Genomic DNA, 23,676 nt, shown 5'->3' on the forward strand with positions numbered 1-23,676 from the left:
CGTAGAAACGTATCTCGTTTTAGAAGGACAATGCAGGGGATCCAGAGTATTTCATATGGACGAAAATTGTGTGTTAATTCGTCAATGTGAGAGTGCGAGGGATGCAGTAAAGGAGGAATAATGCATCGGAAAAGAGATACTCGGAACCCCAAAGAAAATCCTATCGTTTCCGTAGAAACGTATCTCGATTTAGAAGGACAATGCAGGGAATCCAGAGTATTTCATATGGACGCAAATTGTGTGTTATTTCGTCAATGTGAGGGAGCGAGGGATGCAGTAAAGGGGGAATAATTCATCGGAAAAGAGATACTCGGAACCCCAAAGAAAATCCTATCATTTCCGTAGAAACGTATCTCGATTTAGAAGGACAATGCAGGGAATCCAGAGTATTCCATATGGACGCAAATTGTGTGTTATTTCGCCTATGTGAGGGAGCGAGGGATGCAGTAAAGGAGGAATAATGCATCGGATAAGCGATACACGGAACCCCAAAGAAAATCCTATCGTTTCCGTAGAAACGTATCTCGATTTAGAAGCACAATGCAGGGAATCCAGAGTATTTCATATGGACGCAAATTGTGTGTTAATTCGTCAATGTGAGGGTGCGAGAAATGCAGTAAAGGAGGAATAATGCATTGGAAAAGAGATACTCGAAACCCCAAAGAAAATCCTATCGTTTCTGTAGAAACGTATCTCGATTTAGAAGGACAATGCAGGGAATCCAGAGTATATCATATGGACTCAAATTGTGTGTTAATTCGGCAATGTGAGGGAGCGAGGGATGCAGTAAAGGAGGAATAATGCATCGGAAAAGAGATACTCGGAACCCCAAAGAAAATCCTATCGTTTCCGTAGAAACGTATCTCGATTTCGAAGGACAATGCAAGGAATCCAGAGTATTTCATATGGACGCAAATTGTGTGTTAATTCGTCAATGTGAGGGAGCGAGGGATGCAGTAAAGGAGGAATAATGCATCGGAAAAGAGATACTCGGAACCCCATAGAAAATCCTATCTTTTCCGTAGAAACATATTTCGATTTAAAAGGACAATGCAGGGAATCCAGAGTATTTCATATGGACGCAAATTGTGTGTTAATTCGTCAATGTGAGGGAGCGAGGGATGCAGTAAAGGAGGAATAAAGCGTCGGAAAAGAGATACTCGGAACCCCAAAGAAAATCCTCTCGTTTCCGTAGAAACGTATCTCGTTTTAGAAAGATAATGCAGGGAACCCAGAGTATTTCATACGGACGCAATTTGTGTGTTAATTCGGCAATGTGAGGGAGCGAGGGATGCAGTAAAGGAGGAATAATGCATCGGAAAAGAGATACTCGGAACCCAAAAGAAAATCCTATTGTTTCCGTAGAAACGAATCCCGATTTAGAAGGACAATGCAGGGAATCCAGAGTATTTCATATGGACGCAAATTGTGTGTTAATTCGTCAATGTGAGGGAACGAGGAATGAAGTAAAGGAGGAATAATGCATCGGAAAAGAGATACTCGGAACCCCAAAGAAAATCCTTTCGTTTCCGTAGAAACGTATCTCGATTTAGAAGGACAATGCAGGGAATCCAGAGTATTTCATATGGACGCAAATTGTGTGTTAATTCGTCAATGTGAGGGAGCGAGGGATGCAGTAAACGAGGAATAATTCATCGGAAAAGAGATACTCGGAACCCCAAAGAAAATCCTATCGTTTCCGTAGAAACGTATCTTGATTTAGAAGAACAATGCAGGTAATCCATAGTATTTCATATGGACGCAAATTGTGTGTTAATTCGTCAATGTGAGGGAGCGAGGAATTCAGTAAAGGAGGAATAATGCATCGGAAAAGAGATACTCGACTCCCAAAAGAAAATCCTATCGTTTCCGTAGAAACGTATCTCGTTTTAGAAAGATAATGCAGGGATCCCAGAGTATTTCATACGGACGCAATTTGTGTGTTAATTCGGCAATGTGAGGGAGCGAGGGATGCAGTAAAGGAGGAATAACGCATCGGAAAAGAGATACTCGGAACCCCAAAGAAAATCCTATCGTTTCCGTAGAAACGTATCTCGATTTCGAAGGACAATGCAAGGAATCCAGAGTATTTCATATGGACGCAAATTGTGTGTTAATTCGTCAATGTGAGGGAGCGAGGGATGCAGTAAAGGAGGAATAATGCATCGGAAAAGAGATACTCGGAACCCCATAGAAAATCCTATCTTTTCCGTAGAAACATATTTCGATTTAAAAGGACAATGCAGGGAATCCAGAGTATTTCATATGGACGCAAATTGTGTGTTAATTCGTCAATGTGAGGGAGCGAGGGATGCAGTAAAGGAGGAATAAAGCGTCGGAAAAGAGATACTCGGAACCCCAAAGAAAATCCTCTCGTTTCCGTAGAAACGTATCTCGTTTTAGAAAGATAATGCAGGGAACCCAGAGTATTTCATACGGACGCAATTTGTGTGTTAATTCGGCAATGTGAGGGAGCGAGGGATGCAGTAAAGGAGGAATAATGCATCGGAAAAGAGATACTCGGAACCCAAAAGAAAATCCTATTGTTTCCGTAGAAACGAATCCCGATTTAGAAGGACAATGCAGGGAATCCAGAGTATTTCATATGGACGCAAATTGTGTGTTAATTCGTCAATGTGAGGGAACGAGGAATGAAGTAAAGGAGGAATAATGCATCGGAAAAGAGATACTCGGAACCCCAAAGAAAATCCTTTCGTTTCCGTAGAAACGTATCTCGATTTAGAAGGACAATGCAGGGAATCCAGAGTATTTCATATGGACGCAAATTGTGTGTTAATTCGTCAATGTGAGGGAGCGAGGGATGCAGTAAACGAGGAATAATTCATCGGAAAAGAGATACTCGGAACCCCAAAGAAAATCCTATCGTTTCCGTAGAAACGTATCTTGATTTAGAAGAACAATGCAGGTAATCCATAGTATTTCATATGGACGCAAATTGTGTGTTAATTCGTCAATGTGAGGGAGCGAGGAATTCAGTAAAGGAGGAATAATGCATCGGAAAAGAGATACTCGACTCCCAAAAGAAAATCCTATCGTTTCCGTAGAAACGTATCTCGTTTTAGAAAGATAATGCAGGGATCCCAGAGTATTTCATACGGACGCAATTTGTGTGTTAATTCGGCAATGTGAGGGAGCGAGGGATGCAGTAAAGGAGGAATAACGCATCGGAAAAGAGATACTCGGAACCCAAAAGAAAATCCTATTGTTTCCGTAGAAACGAATCTCGATTTAGAAGGACAATGCAGGGAATCCAGAGTATTTCATATGGACGCAAATTGTGTGTTAATTCGTCAATGTGAGGGAACGAGGAATGAAGTAAAGGAGGAATAATGCATTGGAAAAGAGATACTCGGAACCCCAAAGAAAATCCTTTCGTTTCTGTAGAAACGTATCTCGATTTAGAAGGACAATGCAGGGAATCCAGAGTATTTCATATGGACGCAAATTGTGTGTTAATTCTTCAATGTGAGGGAGCGAGGGATGCAGTAAACGAGGAATAATGCATCGGAAAAGAGATACTCGGAACCCCAAAGAAAATCCTATCGTTTCCGTAGAAACGTATCTCGATTTAGAAGGACAATGCAGGGAATCCAGAGTATTTCATATGGACGCAAATTTTGTGTTAATTCGTCAATGTGAGGGAGCGAGGGATGCACTAAAGGATGAATAATGCATCGGAAAATAGATACTCGGAACCCCAAAGAATATCCTATCGTTTCCGTAGAAACGTAACTCGATATAGAAGGACAATGCAGGGAATCCGGTGTATATCATATGGACGCAAATTGTGTGTTAATTCATCAATGTGAGGGAGCGAGGGATGCAGTAAAGGAGGAATTGATGCAGTAAAGGAGGAATAATGCATCGGAAAAGAGATACTCGACTCCCAAAAGAAAATCCTATCATTTCCGTAGAAACGTATCGCGTTTTAGAAAGATAATGCAGGGAACCCAGAGTATTTCATATGGACGCAAATTGTGTGTTAATTCGTCAATGTGAGGGAGCGAGGGATGCAGTAACGGAGGAATAATGCATCGGAAAAGAGATACTCGGAACACCAAAGAAAATCCTATCGTTTCCGTAGAAACGTATCTCGTTTTAGAAGGACAATGCAGGGGATCCAGAGTATTTCATATGGACGCAAATTGTGTGTTAATTCGTCAATGTGAGAGTGCGAGGGATGCAGTAAAGGAGGAATAATGCATCGGAAAAGAGATACTCGGAACCCCAAAGAAAATCCTATCGTTTCCGTAGAAACGTATCTCGATTTAGAAGGACAATGCAGGGAATCCAGAGTATTTCATATGGACGCAAATTGTGTGTTATTTCGTCAATGTGAGGGAGCGAGGGATGCAGTAAAGGGGGAATAATTCATCGGAAAAGAGATACTCGGAACCCCAAAGAAAATCCTATCATTTCCGTAGAAACGTATCTCGATTTAGAAGGACAATGCAGGGAATCCAGAGTATTCCATATGGACGCAAATTGTGTGTTATTTCGCCTATGTGAGGGAGCGAGGGATGCAGTAAAGGAGGAATAATGCATCGGATAAGCGATACACGGAACCCCAAAGAAAATCCTATCGTTTCCGTAGAAACGTATCTCGATTTAGAAGCACAATGCAGGGAATCCAGAGTATTTCATATGGACGCAAATTGTGTGTTAATTCGTCAATGTGAGGGTGCGAGAAATGCAGTAAAGGAGGAATAATGCATTGGAAAAGAGATACTCGAAACCCCAAAGAAAATCCTATCGTTTCTGTAGAAACGTATCTCGATTTAGAAGGACAATGCAGGGAATCCAGAGTATATCATATGGACTCAAATTGTGTGTTAATTCGGCAATGTGAGGGAGCGAGGGATGCAGTAAAGGAGGAATAATGCATCGGAAAAGAGATACTCGGAACCCCAAAGAAAATCCTATCGTTTCCGTAGAAACGTATCTCGATTTCGAAGGACAATGCAAGGAATCCAGAGTATTTCATATGGACGCAAATTGTGTGTTAATTCGTCAATGTGAGGGAGCGAGGGATGCAGTAAAGGAGGAATAATGCATCGGAAAAGAGATACTCGGAACCCCATAGAAAATCCTATCGTTTCCGTAGAAACATATTTCGATTTAAAAGGACAATGCAGGGAATCCAGAGTATTTCATATGGACGCAAATTGTGTGTTAATTCGTCAATGTGAGGGAGCGAGGGATGCAGTAAAGGAGGAATAAAGCGTCGGAAAAGAGATACTCGGAACCCCAAAGAAAATCCTCTCGTTTCCGTAGAAACGTATCTCGTTTTAGAAAGATAATGCAGGGAACCCAGAGTATTTCATACGGACGCAATTTGTGTGTTAATTCGGCAATGTGAGGGAGCGAGGGATGCAGTAAAGGAGGAATAATGCATCGGAAAAGAGATACTCGGAACCCAAAAGAAAATCCTATTGTTTCCGTAGAAACGAATCCCGATTTAGAAGGACAATGCAGGGAATCCAGAGTATTTCATATGGACGCAAATTGTGTGTTAATTCGTCAATGTGAGGGAACGAGGAATGAAGTAAAGGAGGAATAATGCATCGGAAAAGAGATACTCGGAACCCCAAAGAAAATCCTTTCGTTTCCGTAGAAACGTATCTCGATTTAGAAGGACAATGCAGTGAATCCAGAGTATTTCATATGGACGCAAATTGTGTGTTAATTCGTCAATGTGAGGGAGCGAGGGATGCAGTAAACGAGGAATAATTCATCGGAAAAGAGATACTCGGAACCCCAAAGAAAATCCTATCGTTTCCGTAGAAACGTATCTTGATTTAGAAGAACAAAGCAGGTAATCCATAGTATTTCATATGGACGCAAATTGTGTGTCAATTCGTCAATGTGAGGGAGCGAGGAATTCAGTAAAGGAGGAATAATGCATCGGAAAAGAGATACTCGACTCCCAAAAGAAAATCCTATCGTTTCCGTAGAAACGTATCTCGTTTTAGAAAGATAATGCAGGGATCCCAGAGTATTTCATACGGACGCAATTTGTGTGTTAATTCGGCAATGTGAGGGAGCGAGGGATGCAGTAAAGGAGGAATAACGCATCGGAAAAGAGATACTCGGAACCCAAAAGAAAATCCTATTGTTTCCGTAGAAACGAATCCCGATTTAGAAGGACAATGCAGGGAATCCAGAGTATTTCATATGGACGCAAATTGTGTGTTAATTCGTCAATGTGAGGGAACGAGGAATGAAGTTAAGGAGGAATAATGCATTGGAAAAGAGATACTCGGAACCCCAAAGAAAATCCTTTCGTTTCTGTAGAAACGTATCTCGATTTAGAAGGACAATGCAGGGAATCCAGAGTATTTCATATGGACGCAAATTGTGTGTTAATTCTTCAATGTGAGGGAGCGAGGGATGCAGTAAACGAGGAATAATGCATCGGAAAAGAGATACTCGGAACCCCAAAGAAAATCCTATCGTTTCCGTAGAAACGTATCTCGATTTAGAAGGACAATGCAGGGAATCCAGAGTATTTCATATGGACGCAAATTTTGTGTTAATTCGTCAATGTGAGGGAGCGAGGGATGCACTAAAGGATGAATAATGCATCGGAAAACAGATACTCGGAACCCCAAAGAATATCCTATCGTTTCCGTAGAAACGTAACTCGATATAGAAGGACAATGCAGGGAATCCGGAGTATATCATATGGACGCAAATTGTGTGTTAATTCATCAATGTGAGGGAGCGAGGGATGCAGTAAAGGAGGAATTGATGCAGTAAAGGAGGAATAATGCATCGGAAAAGAGATACTCGACTCCCAAAAGAAAATCCTATCATTTCCGTAGAAACGTATCGCGTTTTAGAAAGATAATGCAGGGAACCCAGAGTATTTCATATGGACGCAAATTGTGTGTTAATTCGTCAATGTGAGGGAGCGAGGGATGCAGTAACGGAGGAATAATGCATCGGAAAAGAGATACTCGGAACACCAAAGAAAATCCTATCGTTTCCGTAGAAACGTATCTCGTTTTAGAAGGACAATGCAGGGGATCCAGAGTATTTCATATGGACGCAAATTGTGTGTTAATTCGTCAATGTGAGAGTGCGAGGGATGCAGTAAAGGAGGAATAATGCATCGGAAAAGAGATACTCGGAACCCCAAAGAAAATCCTATCGTTTCCGTAGAAACGTATCTCGATTTAGAAGGACAATGCAGGGAATCCAGAGTATTTCATATGGACGCAAATTGTGTGTTATTTCGTCAATGTGAGGGAGCGAGGGATGCAGTAAAGGGGGAATAATTCATCGGAAAAGAGATACTCGGAACCCCAAAGAAAATCCTATCATTTCCGTAGAAACGTATCTCGATTTAGAAGGACAATGCAGGGAATCCAGAGTATTCCATATGGACGCAAATTGTGTGTTATTTCGCCTATGTGAGGGAGCGAGGGATGCAGTAAAGGAGGAATAATGCATCGGATAAGCGATACACGGAACCCCAAAGAAAATCCTATCGTTTCCGTAGAAACGTATCTCGATTTAGAAGCACAATGCAGGGAATCCAGAGTATTTCATATGGACGCAAATTGTGTGTTAATTCGTCAATGTGAGGGTGCGAGAAATGCAGTAAAGGAGGAATAATGCATTGGAAAAGAGATACTCGGAACCCCAAAGAAAATCCTATCGTTTCTGTAGAAACGTATCTCGATTTAGAAGGACAATGCAGGGAATCCAGAGTATATCATATGGACTCAAATTGAGTGTTAATTCGGCAATGTGAGGGAGCGAGGGATGCAGTAAAGGAGGAATAATGCATCGGAAAAGAGATACTCGGAACCCCAAAGAAAATCCTATCGTTTCCGTAGAAACGTATCTCGATTTAGAAGGACAATGCAAGGAATCCAGAGTATTTCATATGGACGCAAATTGTGTGTTAATTCGTCAATGTGAGGGAGCGAGGGATGCAGTAAAGGAGGAATAATGCATCGGAAAAGAGATACTCGGAACCCCATAGAAAATCCTATCGTTTCCGTAGAAACATATTTCGATTTAAAAGGACAATGCAGGGAATCCAGAGTATTTCATATGGACGCAAATTGTGTGTTAATTCGTCAATGTGAGGGAGCGAGGGATGCAGTAAAGGAGGAATAAAGCATCGGAAAAGAGATACTCGGAACCCCAAAGAAAATCCTATCGTTTCCGTAGAAACGTATCTCGATTTAGAAGGACAATGCAGGGAATCCAGAGTATTTCATATGGACGCAAATTGTGTGTTAATTCGTCAATGTGAGGGAGCGAGGGATGCAGTGAAGGAGGAATAATCATCGGAAAAGAGATACTCGGAACCCCAAAGAAAATCCTATCGTTTCCGTAGAAACGTATCTCGATTTAGAAGGACCATACAGGGAATCCAGAGTATTTCATATGGACGCAAATTGTGTGTTAATTCGTCAATGTGAGGGAGCGAGGGATGCAGTAAAGGAGGAATAATGCATCGGAAAAAGATACTCGGAACCCCAAAGAAAATCCTATCGTTTCCGTAGAAACGTATCTCGATTTAGAAGGACAATGCAGGGAATCCAGAGTATTTCATATGGACACAAATTGTGTGTTAATTCGTCAATGTGAGGGAGCGAGGGATGCCGTAAAGGGGGAATAATGCATCGGAAAAGAGATTCTCGGAACCCCAAAGAAAATCCTATCGTTTCCGTAGAAACGTATCTCGATTTAGACGGACAATGCAGGGAATCCAGAGTATTCCATATGGACGCAAATTGTGTGTTAATTCGTCAATGTGAGGGAGCGAGGGATGCAGTAAAGGAGGAATAATGCATCGGAAAAGAGATACTCGACTCCCAAAAGAAAATCCTATCGTTTCCATAGAAACGTATCTCGTTTTAGAAAGATAATGCAGCGAACCCAGAGTATTTCATATGGACGCAAATTGTGTGTTAATTCGGCAATGTGAGGGAGCGAGGGATGCAGTAAACGAGGAATAATGCATCGGAAAAGAGATACTCGGAACCCCAAAGAAAATCCTATCGTTTCCGTAGAAACGTATCTCGATTTAGAAGGACAATGCAGGGAATCCAGAGTATTTCATATGGACGCAAATTGTGTGTTAATTCGTCAATGTGAGGGAGCGAGGGATGCAGTAAAGGAGGAATAATGCATCGGAAAAGAGATACGCGGAACCCCAAAGAAAATCCTATCGTTTCCGTAGAAACGTATCTCGATTTAGAAGGACAATGCAGGGAATCCAGAGTATTTCATATGGACGCAAATTGTGTGTTAATTCGTCAATGTGAGGGAGCGAGGGATGCAGTAAAGGAGGAATAATGCATCGGAAAAGAGATACTCGGAACCCCAAAGAAAATCCTATCGTTTCCGTAGAAACGTATCTTGATTTAGAAGGACAATTCAGGTAATCCAGAGTATTTCATATGGACGCAAATTGTGTGTTAAATCGTCAATGTGAGGGAGCGAGGGTTTCAGTAAAGGAGGAATAATGCATCGGAAAAGAGATACTCGGAACCCCAAAGAAAACCCTATCGTTTCCGTAGAAACGTACCTCGATTTAGAAGGACAATACAGGGAATCCAGAGTATTTCATATGGACGCAAATTGTGTGTTAATTCGTCAATGTGAGGGAGCGAGGGATGCAGTAAAAGACGAAGAATGCATCGGAAAAGAGATACTCGACTCCCAAAAGAAAATCCAATCGTTTCCGTAGAAACGTATCTCGTTTTAGAAAGATAATGCAGGGAACCCAGAGATTTTCATATGGACGCAAATTGTGTGTTAATTCGTCAATGTGAGGGAGCGAGGGATGAAGTAAAGGAGGAATAATGCATCGGAAAAGGGATACTCGACTCCCAAAAGAAAATCCTGTCGTTTCCGTAGAAACGTATCCCAATTTAGAAAGATAATGCAGGGAACCCAGAGTATTTCATATGCACGCATTTTGTGTGTTAATTCGTCAATGTGAGGGAGCGAGGGATGCAGTGAAGGAGGAATAATGCATCGGAAAAGAGATACTCGGAACCCCAAAGAAAATCCTATCGTTTCCGTAGAAACGTATCTCGATTTAGAAGGACCATGCAGGGAATCCAGAGTATTTCATATGGACGCAAATTGTGTGTTAATTCGTCAATGTGAGGGAGCGAGGGATGCAGTAACGGAGGAATAATGCATCGGAAAAGAGATACTCGGAACACCAAAGAAAATCCTATCGTTTCCGTAGAAACGTATCTCGATTTAGAAGGACAATGCAGGGGATCCAGACTATTTCATATGGACGCAAATTGTGTGTTAATTCGTCAATGTGAGAGTGCGAGGGATGCAGTAAAGGAGGAATAATGCATCGGAAAAGAGATACTCGGAACCCCTAAGAAAATCCTATCGTTTCCGTAGAAACGTATCTCAATTTAGAAGGACAATGCAGGGAATCCAGAGTATTTCATATGGACGCAAATTGTGTGTTATTTCGTCAATGTGAGGGAGCGAGGGATGCAGTAAAGGGGGAATAATTCATCGGAAAAGAGATACTCGGAACCCCAAAGAAAATCCTATCGTTTCCGTAGAAACGTATCTCGATTTAGAAGGACAATGCAGGGAATCCAGAGTATTCCATATGGACGCAAATTGTGTGTTATTTCGCCTATGTGAGGGAGCGAGGGATGCAGTAAAGGAGGAATAATGCATCGGATAAGCGATACACGGAACCCCAAAGAAAATCCTATCGTTTCCGTAGAAACGTATCTCGATTTAGAAGCACAATGCAGGGAATCCAGAGTATTTCATATGGACGCAAATTGTGTGTTAATTCGTCAATGTGAGGGTGCGAGAAATGCAGTACAGGAGGAATAATGCATTGGAAAAGAGATACTCGGAACCCCAAAGAAAATCCTATCGTTTCTGTAGAAACGTATCTCGATTTAGAAGGACAATGCAGGGAATCCAGAGTATATCATATGGACTCAAATTGTGTGTTAATTCGGCAATGTGAGGGAGCGAGGGATGCAGTAAAGGAGGAATAATGCATCGGAAAAGAGATACTCGGAACCCCAAAGAAAATCCTATCGTTTCCGTAGAAACGTATCTCGATTTCGAAGGACAATGCAAGGAATCCAGAGTATTTCATATGGACGCAAATTGTGTGTTAATTCGTCAATGTGAGGGAGCGAGGGATGCAGTAAAGGAGGAATAATGCATCGGAAAAGAGATACTCGGAACCCCAAAGAAAATCCTATCGTTTCCGTAGAAACATATTTCGATTTAAAAGGACAATGCAGGGAATCCAGAGTACTTCATATGGACGCAAATTGTGTGTTAATTCATCAATGTGAGGGAGCAAGGATGCAGTAAAGGAGGAATAAAGCATCGGAAAAGAGATACTCGGAACCCCAAAGAAAATCCTCTCGTTTCTGTAGAAACGTATCTCGATTTAGAAGGACAATGCAGGGAATCCAGAGTATTTCATATGGACGCAAATTGTGTGTTAATTCGTCAATGTGAGGGAGCGAGGGATGCAGTGAAGGAGGAATAATCATCGGAAAAGAGATACTCGGAACCCCAAAGAAAATCCTATCGTTTCCGTAGAAACGTATCTCGATTTAGAAGGACCATACTGGGAATCCAGAGTATTTCATATGGACGCAAATTGTGTGTTAATTCGTCAATGTGAGGGAGCGAGGGATGCAGTAAAGGAGGAATAATGCATCGGAAAAAGATACTCGGAACCCCAAAGAAAATCCTATCGTTTCCGTAGAAACGTATCTCGATTTAGAAGGAAAATGCAGGGAATCCAGAGTATTTCATATGGACGCAAATTGTGTGTTAATTCGTCAATGTGAGAGAGCGAGGGATGCAGTAAAGGAGGAATAATGCATCAGAAAAGAGATACTCGGAACCCCAAAGAAAATCCTATCGTTTCCTTAGAAACGTATCTCGATTTAGAAGGACAATGCAGGGAATCCAGAGTATTTCATATGGACGCAAATTGTGTGTTAATTCGTCAATGTGAGGGAGCGAGGGATGCCGTAAAGGGGGAATAATGCATCGGAAAAGAGATACTCGGAACCCCAAAGAAAATCCTATCGTTTCCGTAGAAACGTATCTCGATTTAGACGGACAATGCAGGGAATCCAGAGTATTCCATATGGACGCAAATTGTGTGTTAATTCGTCAATGTGAGGGAGCGAGGGATGCAGTAAAGGAGGAATAAAGCATCGGAAAAGAGATACTCGACTCCCAAAAGAAAATCCTATCGTTTCCATAGAAACGTATCTCGTTTTAGAAAGATAATGCAGCGAACCCAGAGTATTTCATATGGACGCAAATTGTGTGTTAATTCGGCAATGTGAGGGAGTGAGGGATGCAGTAAACGAGGAATAATGCATCGGAAAAGAGATACTCGGAACCACAAAGAAAATCCTATCGTTTCCGTAGAAACGTATCTCGATTTAGAAGGACAATGCTGGGAATCCAGAGTATTTCATATGGACGCAAATTGTGTGTTAATTCGTCAATGTGAGGGAGCGAGGGATGCAGTAAAGGAGGAATAATGCATCGGAAAAGAGATACGCGGAACCCCAAAGAAAATCCTATCGTTTCCGTAGAAACGTATCTCGATTTAGAAGGACAATGCAGGGAATCCAGAGTATTTCATATGGACGCAAATTGTGTGTTAATTCGTCAATGTGAGGGAGCGAGGGATGCAGTAAAGGAGGAATAATGCATCGGAAAAGAGATACTCGGAACCCCAAAGAAAATCCTATCGTTTCCGTAGAAACGTATCTTGATTTAGAAGGACAATGCAGGTAATCCAGAGTATTTCATATGGACGCAAATTGTGTGTTAATTCGTCAATGAGAGGGAGCGAGGGATTCAGTAAAGGAGGAATAATGCATTGGAAAAGAGATACTCGGAACCCCAAAGAAAACCCTATCGTTTCCGTAGAAACGTACCTCGATTTAGATGGACAATACAGGGAATCCAGAGTATTTCATATGGACGCAAATTGTGTGTTAATTCGTCAATGTGAGGGAGCGAGGGATGCAGTAAAAGACGAAGAATGCATCGGAAAAGAGATACTCGACTCCCAAAAGAAAATCCTATCGTTTCCGTAGAAACGTATCTCGTTTTAGAAAGATAATGCAGGGAACCCAGAGTATTTCATATGGACGCAATTTGTGTGTTAATTCGACAATGTGAGGGAGCGAGGGATGCAGTAAAGGAGGAATAATGCATCGGAAAAGAGATACTCGGAAGCCAAAAGGAAATCCTATCGTTTCCGTAGAAACGAATCCCGATTTAGGACAACGCAGGGAATCCAGAATATTTCATATGGACGCAAATTGTGTTTTGATTCGTCAATGTGAGGGAACGAGGGATGCAGTAAAGAAGGAATAATGCATCGGAAAAGAGATACTCAGAACCCCAAAGAAAATCCTATCGTTTCCGTAGAAACGTATCTCGATTTAGAAGGACAATGCAGGGAATCCAGAGTATTTCATATGGACGCAAATTGTGTGTTAATTCGTCAATGTGAGTTAGCGAGGGATGCAGTAAAGGAGGGTAATGCATCGGAAAAGAGATACTCGGAAACCCAAAGAAAATCCTGTCGTTTCCGTAGAAACGTATCGCGATTTAGAAGGACAATGCAGGGCATGCAGAGTATTTCATATGGACGCAAATTGTGAGTTAATTCGTCAATGTGAGGGAGCGAGGGATGCAGTAAAGGAGGAATAATGCATCGGAAAAGAGATACTCGGAACCCCAAAGAAAATCCTATCGTTTCCGTAGAAACGTATCTCGATTTAGAAGGACAATGCAGGGAATCCAGAGTATTTCATATGGACGCAAATTGTGTGTTAATTCGTCAATGTGAGGGAGCGAGGGATGCAGTAAAGGATGAATAATGCATCGGAAAAGAGATACTCGGAACCCCAAAGAAAATCCTATCGTTTCCGTAGAAACGTAACTCGATATAGAAGGACATTGCAGGGAATCCGGAGTATATCATATGGACGCAAATTGTGTGTTAATTCGTCAATGTGAGGGAGCGAGGGATGCCGTAAAGGAGGAATAGATGGAGTAAAGGAGGAATAATGCATCGGAAAAGAGATACTCGCCTCCCAAAAGACAATCCTATCGTTTCCGTAGAAACGTATCTCGTTTTAGAAAGATAATGCAGGGAACCCAGAGTATTTCATATGGACGCAAATTGTGTGTTAATTCGTCAATGTGAGGGAGCGAGGGATGCAGTAAAGGAGGAATAATGCATCGGAAAAGAGATACTCGGAACCCCAAAGAAAATCCTATCGTTTCCGTAGAAACGTATCTCGATTTAGAAGGACAATGCAGGGAATCCTGAGTATTTCATATGGACGCAAATTGTGTGTTAATTCGTCAATGTGAGGGAGCGAGGGATGCAGTAAAGGAGGAATAATGCATCGGAAAAGAGATACTCGGAACCCTAAAGAAAATGCTCTCGTTTCCGTAGAAACGTACCTCTATTTAGAAGGACAATGCAGGGAATCCAGAGTATTTCATATGGACGCAAATTGTGTGTTAATTCGTCAATGTGAGGGAATGAGGGATGAAGTAAAGAGGGAATAAAGCATCGGATAAGCGATACACAGAACCCCAAAGAAAATCCTATCGTTTCCGTAGAAACGTATCTCGATTTAGAAGGACAATGCAGGTAATCCAGAGTATTTCATATGGACGCAAATTGTGTGTTAATTCGTCAATGTGAGGGAGCGAGGGATTCAGTAAAGGAGAAATAATGCATCGGAAAAGAGATACTCGGAACCCCAAAGAAAATCCTATCGTTTCCGTAGAAACGTATCTCGATTTAGAAGGACAATGCAGGGAATCCAGAGTATTTCATATGGACGCAAATTGTGTGTTAGTTCGTCAATGTGAGGGAGCGAGGGATGCAGTAAATGAGGAATAATGCATCGGAAAAGAGATACTCGACTCCCAAAAGAAAATCCTATCGTTTCCGTAGAAACGTATCTCGTTTTAGAATGATAATTCAGGGAACCCAGAGTATTTCATATGGACGCAATTTGTGTGTTAATTCGGCAATGTGAGGGAGCGAGGGATGCAGTAAAGGAGGAATAATGCATCGGAAAAGAGATACTCGGAACCCAAAGGAAAATCCTTTCGTTTCCGTAGAAACGAATCCCGATTTAGAAGGACAATGCAGGGAATCCAGAGTATTTCATATGGACGCAAATTGTGTGTTAATTCGTCAATGTGAGGGAACGAGGGATGCAGTAAAGGAGGAATAATGCATCGGAAAACAGATACTCGGAACCCCAAAGAAAATCCTATCGTTTCCGTAGAAACGTATCTCGATTTAGAAGGACAATGCAGGGAATCCAGAGTATATCATATGGACGCAAATTGTATGTTAATTGGTCAATGTGAGTTAGCGAGGGATGCAGTAAAGGAGGGTAATGCATCGGAAAAGAGATACTCGGAACCCCAAAGAAAATCCTGTCGTTTCCGTAGAAACGTATCTCGATTTAGAAGGACAATGCAGGGAATCCAGAGTATTTCATATGGACGCAAATTGTGTGTTAATTCGTCAATGTGGGGGAGTGAGGGATGCAGTAAAGGATGAATAATGCATCGGAAAAGAGATACTCGGAACCCCAAAGAAAATCCTATCGTTTCCGTAGAAACGTAACTCGATATAGAAGGACAATGCAGGGAATCCGGAGTATATCATATGGACGCAAATTGTGTGTTAATTCGTCAATGTGAGGGAGCGAGGGATGCCGTAAAGGAGGAATAGATGCAGTAAAGGAGGAATAATGCATCGGAAAAGAGATACTCGACTCCCAAAAGAAAATCCTATCGTTTCCGTAGAAACGTATCTCGTTTTAGAAAGATAATGCAGGGAACCCAGAGTATTTCATATGGACGCAAATTGTGTGTTAATTCGGCAATGTGAGGGAGCGAGGGATGCAGTAAAGGAGGAATGATGCATCGGTAAAGAGATACTCGGAACCCCAAAGAAAATCCTATTGTTTCCGTAGAAACGTATCTCGATTTAGAAGGACAATGCAAGGAATCCAGAGTATTTCATATGGACGCAAATTGTGTGTTAATTCGTCAATGTGAGGGAGCGAGGGATGCAGTAAAGGAGGAATAATGCATCGGAAAAGAGATGCTCGGAACCCTAAAGGAAATGCCCTCGTTTCCGTAGAAACATATCTCGATTTAGAAGGACAATGCAGGGAATCCAGAGTATTTCATATGGACGCAAATTGTGTGTTAATTCGTCAATGTGAGGGAGCGAGGAATGCAGTAAAGGAGGAATAATGCATCGGATAAGCGATACACAGAACCCCAAAGAAAATCCTATCGTTTCCGTAGAAACGTATCTCGATTTAGATGGACAATGCAGGAAATCCAGAGTATATCATATGGACGCAAATTGTGTGTTAATTCGTCAATGTGAGGGAGCGAGGGATGCAGTAAAGGAGGAATAATGCATCGGAAAGAGATACTCGACTCCCAAAAGAAAATCCTATCGTTTCCGTAGAAACGTATCTCGTTTTAGAAAGATAATGCAGGGAACCCAGTGTATTTCATATGGACGCAAATTGTGTGTTAATTCGGCAATGTTAGGGAGCGAGGGATGCAGTAAAGGAGGAATAATGCATCGGAAAAGAGATACTCGGAACCCCAAAGAAAATCCTATCGTTTCCGTAGAAACGTATCTCGATTTAGAAGGACAATGCAAGGAATCCAGAGTATTTCATATGGACGCAAATTGTGTGTTAATTCGTCAATGTGAGGGAGCGAGGGATGCAGTAAAGGAAGAATATTGCATCGGAAAAGAGATACTCGGAACCCCAAAGAAAATCCTATCGTTTCCCTAGAAACGTATCTCGATTTAGAAGGACAATGCAAGGAATCCAGAGTATTTCATATGGACGCAAATTGTGTGTTAATTCGTCAATGTGAGGGAGCGAGGGATGCAGTAAAGGAAGAATAATGCATCGGAAAAGAGATACTCGGAACCCCAAAGAAAATCCTATCGTTTCCCTAGAAACGTATCTCGATTTAGAAGGACAATGCAGGGAATCCAGAGTATTTCATATGGACGCAAATTGTGTGTCAATTCGTCAATGTGAGGGAGGGAGGGATGCAGTAAAGGAGGAATAATGCATCGGAAAAGAGATACACGGAACCCCAAAGAAAATCCTATCGTTTCCGTAGAAACGTATCTCGATTTAGAAGGACAATGCAGGGAATCCAGAGTATTTCATATGGACGCAAATTGTGTGTTAATTCGTCAATGTGAGGGAGCGAGGGATGCAGTAAAGGAGGAATAATGCATCGGAAAAGAGATACTCGGAACCCCAAAGAAAATCCTATCCTTTCCGTAGAAACGTATCTCGATTTAGAAGGACAATGCAGGGAATCCAGAGTATTTCATATGGACGCAAATTGTGTGTTAATTCGTCAATGTGAGGGAGCGATGCAAGCAGTAAAGGAGGAATAATGCATCGGAAAAGAGATACTCGGAACCCCAAAGAAAATCCTATCGTTTCCGTAGAAACGTATCTTGATTTAGAAGGACAATGCAGGTAATCCAGAGTATTTCATATGGACGCAAATTGTGTGTTAATTCGTCAATGTGAGGGAGCGAGGGATTCAGTAAAGGAAGAATAATGCATCGGAAAAGAGATACACGGAACCCCAAAGAAAATCCTATCGTTTCCGTAGAAACGTATCTCGATTTAGAAGGACAATGCAGGGAATCCAGAGTATTTCATATGGACGCAAATTGTGTGTTAATTCGTCAATGTGAGGGAGCGAGGGATGCAGTAAAGGAGGAATAATTCATCGGAAAAGAGATACTCGACTCCCAAAAGAAAATCCTATCGATTCCGTAGAAACGTATCTCGTTTTAGAAAGATAATGCAGGGAACCCAGAGTATTTCCTATGGACGCAATTTGTGTGTTAATTCGGCAATGTGAGGGAGCGAGGGATGCAGTAAAGGAGGAATAATGCATCGGAAAAGAGATACTCGGAACCCAAAGGAAAATCCTATCGTTTCCGTAGAAACGAATCCCGATTTAGAAGGACAATGCAGGGAATCCAGAGTATTTCATATGGACGCAAATTGTGTGTTAATTCGTCAATGTGAGGGAGCGAGGGATGCAGTAAAGGAGGAATAATGCATCGGAAAAGAGATACTCGGAACCCCAAAGAAAATCCTATCGTGTCCGTAGAAACGTATCTCGATTTAGAAGGACAATGCAGGGAATCCTGAGTATTACATATGGACGCAAATTGTGTGTTTATTCGTCAATGTGAGGGAGCGAGGGATGCAGTAAAGGAGGAATAATGCATCGGAAAAGAGATACTCGGAACCCCAAAGAAAATCTTCTCGTTTCCGTAGAAGCGTATCTCGATTTAGAAGGACAATGCTGGGAATCCACAGTATTTCATATGGACGCAAATTGTGTGTTAATTCGTCAATGTGAGGGAGCGAGGGATGCAGTAAAGGAGGAATACTGCATCGGAAAAGAGATACTCGGAACCCCAAAGAAAATCTTATCGTTTCCGTAGAAACGTATCTCGATTTAGGAGGACAATGCAGGGAATCCAGAGTATTTCATATGGACGTAAATTGTGTGTTAATTCGTCAATGTGAGGGAGCGAGGGATGCAGTAAAGGAGGAATAATGCATCGGAAAAGAGATACTCGAACCCCAAAGAAAATCCTATCGTTTCCGTAGAAACATATCTCGATTTACAAGGACAATGCAGGGAATCCAGAGTATTTCATATGGACGCAAATTGTGTGTCAATTCGTCAATGTGAGGGAGCGAGGGATGCAGTAAAGGAGGAATAATGCATCGGAAAAGAGATACTCGGAACCCCAAGGAAAATCCTACCGTTTCCGTAGAAACGTATCTCGATTTAGAAGGACAATGCAGGGAATCCAGAGTATTTCATATAGACGCAAATTGTGTGTTAATCCTTCAATGTGAGGGAGCGAGGGATGCAGTAAAGGAGGAATAATGCATCGGAAAAGAGATACTCGGAACCCCAAAGAAAATCCTATCGTTTCCGTAGAAACGTATCTCGATTTAGAAGGACAATGCAAGGAATCCAGAGTATTTCATATGGACGCAAATTGTGTGTTAATTCGTCAATGTGAAGGAGCGAGGGATGCAGTAAAGGAGGAATAATGCATCGGAAAAGAGATACTCGGAACCCCAAAGAAAATCCTGTCGTTTCCGTAGAAACGAATCCAGATTTAGAAGGACAATGCAGGGAATCCAGTGTATTTCATATGGATGCAAAATTGTGTGTTAATTCGTCAATGTGAGGGAGCGAGGGATGCAGTAAAGGAGGAATAATGCATCGGAAAAGAGATACTCGAACCCCAAAGAAAATCCTATCGTTTCCGTAGAAACGTATCTCGATTTAGAAGGACAATGCAGGGAATCCAGGGTATATCATATGGACGCAAATTGTGTGTTAATTCGTCAATGTGAGTTAGCGAGGGATGCAGTAAAGGAGGGTAATGCATCGGATAAGAGATACTCGGAACCCCAAAGAAAATCCTGTCGTTTCCGTAGAAACGTATCTCGATTTAGAAGGACAATGCAGGGAATCCAGAGTATTTCATATGGACGCAAATTGTGTGTTAATTCGTCAATGTGAGGGAGCGAGGGATGCAGTAAAGGAGGAATAATGCATCGGAAAAGAGATACTCGGAACCCCAAAGAAATACCTATCGTTTCCGTAGAAACGTATCTCGATTTAGAAGGACAATGCAGGGAATCCAGAGTATTTCATATGGACGCAAATTGTATGTTAATTCGTCAATGTGAGGGAGCGAGGGATGCAGTAAAGGATGAATAAAGCATCGGAAAAGAGATACTCGGAACCCCAAAGAAAATCCTATCGTTTCCGTAGAAACGTATCTCGATATAGAAAGACAATGCAGGGAATCCGGAGTATAACATATGGACGCAAATTGTGTGTTAATTCGTCAATGTGAGGGAGCGAGGGATGCAGTAAAGGAGGAATAGATGCAGTAAAGGAGGAATAATGCATCGGAAAAGAGATACTCGTCTCCCAAAAGAAAATCCTATCGTTTCCGTAGAGACGTATCTCGTTTTAGAAACATAATGCAGGGAACCCAGAGTATTTCATATGGACGCAAATTGTGTGTTAATTCGGCAATGTGAGGGGGCTAGGGATGCAGTAAAGGAGGAATGATGCATCGGAAAAGAGATACTCGGAATCGCAAAGAAAATCCTATTGTTTCCGTAGAAACGTATCTCGATTTAGAAGGACAATGCAAGGAATCCAGAGTATTTCATATGGACGCAAATTGTGTGTTAATTCGTCAATGTGAGGGAGCGAGGGATGCAGTAAAGGAGGAATAATGCATCGGAAAAGAGATACTCGGAACCCCAAAGAAAATCCTATCGTGTCCGTAGAAACGTATCTCGATTTAGAAGGACAATGCAGGGAATCCTGAGTATTACATATGGACGCAAATTGTGTGTTTATTCGTCAATGTGAGGGAGCGAGGGATGCAGTAAAGGAGGAATAATGCATCGGAAAAGAGATACTCGGAACCCCAAAGAAAATCTTCTCGTTTCCGTAGAAGCGTATCTCGATTTAGAAGGACAATGCAGGGAATCCACAGTATTTCATATGGACGCAAATTGTGTGTTAATTCGTCAATGTGAGGGAGCGAGGGATGCAGTAAAGGAGGAATAATGCATCGGAAAAGAGATACTCGGAACCCCAAAGAAAATCTTATCGTTTCCGTAGAAACGTATCTCGATTTAGGAGGACAATGCAGGGAATCCAGAGTATTTCATATGGACGTAAATTGTGTGTTAATTCGTCAATGTGAGGGAGCGAGGGATGCAGTAAAGGAGGAATAATGCATCGGAAAAGAGATACTCGGAATCCCCAAAGAAAATCCTATCGTTTCCGTACAAACGTATCTCGATTTAGAAGGACAATGCAGGGAATCCAGAGTATATCATATGGACGAAAATTGTGTGTTAATTCGTCAATGTGAGGGAGCGAGGGATGCAGTAAAGGAGGAATAATGCATCGGAAAAGAGATACTCGAACCCCAAAGAAAATCCTATCGTTTCCGTAGAAACATATCTCGATTTACAAGGACAATGCAGGGAATCCAGAGTATTTCATATGGACGCAAATTGTGTGTCAATTCGTCAATGTGAGGGAGCGAGGGATGCAGTAAAGGAGGAATAATGCATCGGAAAAGAGATACTCGGAACCCCAAGGAAAATCCTACCGTTTCCGTAGAAACGTATCTCGATTTAGAAGGACAATGCAGGGAATCCAGAGTATTTCATATAGACGCAAATTGTGTGTTAATCCTTCAATGTGAGGGAGCGAGGGATGCAGTAAAGGAGGAATAATGCATCGGAAAAGAGATACTCGGAACCCCAAAGAAAATCCTATCGTTTCCGTAGAAACGTATCTCGATTTAGAAGGACAATGCAAGGAATCCAGAGTATTTCATATGGACGCAAATTGTGTGTTAATTCGTCAATGTGAAGGAGCGAGGGATGCAGTAAAGGAGGAATAATGCATCGGAAAAGAGATACTCGGAACCCCAAAGAAAATCCTGTCGTTTCCGTAGAAACGAATCCAGATTTAGAAGGACAATGCAGGGAATCCAGTGTATTTCATATGGATGCAAAATTGTGTGTTAATTCGTCAATGTGAGGGAGCGAGGGATGCAGTAAAGGAGGAATAATGCATCGGAAAAGAGATACTCGAACCCCAAAGAAAATCCTATCGTTTCCGTAGAAACATATCTCGATTTACAAGGACAATGCAGGGAATCCAGAGTATTTCATATGGACGCAAATTGTGTGTTAATTCGTCAATGTGAGGGAGCGAGGGATGCAGTAAAGGAGGAATAATGCATCGGAAAAGAGATACTCGGAACCCAAAGGAAAATCCTACCATTTCCGTAGAAACGTATCTCGATTTAGAAGGACAATGCAGGGAATCCAGAGTATTTCATATAGACGCAAATTGTGTGTTAATTCTTCAATGTGAGGGAGCGAGGGATGCAGTAAAGGAGGAATAATGTATCGGAAAAGAGATACTCGGAACGCCAAAGAAAATCCTATTGTTTACGTAGAAACGTATCTCGATTTAGAAGGACAATGCAGGGAATCCAGAGTATTTCATATGGACGCAAATTGTGTGTTAATTCGTCAATGTGAAGGAGCGAGGGATGCAGTAAAGTAGGAATAATGCATCGGAAAAGAGATACTCGGAACCCCAAAGAAAATCCTGTCGTTTCCGTAGAAACGAATCCAGATTTAGAAGGACAATGCAGTGAATCCAGAGTATTTCATATGGATGCAAAATTGTGTGTTAATTCGTCAATGTGAGGGAGCGAGGGATGCAGTAAAGGAGGAATAATGCATCGGAAAAGAGATACTCGGAACCCCAAAGAAAATCCTATCGTTTCCATAGAAACGTATCTCGATTTAGAAGGACAATGCAGGTAATCCAGAGTATTTCATATGGACGCAAATTGTGTGTTAATTCGTCAATGTGAGTTAGCGAGGGATGCAGTAAATGAGGAATAATGCATCGGAAAAGAGATACTCGGAACCCCAAAGAAAATCCTATCGTTTCCGTAGAAACGTATCTCGATTTAGAAGGATAATGCAGGGAATCCAGAGTATTTCATATGGACGCAAATTGTGTGTTAATTCGTCAATGTGAGGGAGCGAGGGATGCAGTAAAGGAGGAATAAGGCATCGGAAAAGAGATATCGGAACCCCAAAGAAAATCCTATCGTTTCCGTAGAAACGTATCTCGATTTAGGAGGACCATGCAGGGAATCCAGAGTATTTCATATGGACGCAAATTGTGTGTTAATTCGGCAATGTGAGGGAGCGAGGGATTCAGTAAAGGAAGAATAATGCATCGGAAAAGAGATACACGGAACCCAAAGAAAATCCTATCGTTTCCGTAGAAACGTATCTCGATTTAGAAGGACAATGCAGGGAATCCAGAGTATTTCATATGGACGCAAATTGTGTGTTAATTCGTCAATGTGAGGGAGCGAGGGATGCAGTAAAGGAGGAATAATTCATCGGAAAAGAGATACTCGACTCCCAAAAGAAAATCCTATCGTTTCCGTAGAAACGTATTTCGTTTTAGAAAGATAATGCAGGGAACCCAGAGTATTTCATATGGACGCAATTTGTGTGTTAATTCGGCAATGTGAGAGAGCGAGGGATGCAGTAAAGGAGGAATAATGCATCGGAAAAGAGATACTATGAACCCAAAGGAAAATCCTATCGTTTCCGTAGACACGAATCCCGATTTAGAAGGACAATGCAGGGAATCCAGAGTATTTCATATGGACGCAAATTGTGTGTTAATTCGTCAATGTGAGGGAACGAGGGATGCAGTAAAGGAGGAATAATGCATCGGAAAAGAGATACTCGGAACCCCAAAGAAAATCCTATCGTTTCCGTAGAAACGTATCTCGATTTAGAAGGACAATGCAGGGAATCCAGGGTATATCATATGGACGCAAATTGTGTGTTAATTCGTCAATGTGAGTTAGCGAGGGATGCAGTAAAGGAGGGTAATGCATCGGAA

This window comes from Schistocerca nitens, chromosome 2 (assembly GCF_023898315.1).
Source record: "Schistocerca nitens isolate TAMUIC-IGC-003100 chromosome 2, iqSchNite1.1, whole genome shotgun sequence".
Taxonomy (NCBI): domain Eukaryota; kingdom Metazoa; phylum Arthropoda; class Insecta; order Orthoptera; family Acrididae; genus Schistocerca; species Schistocerca nitens.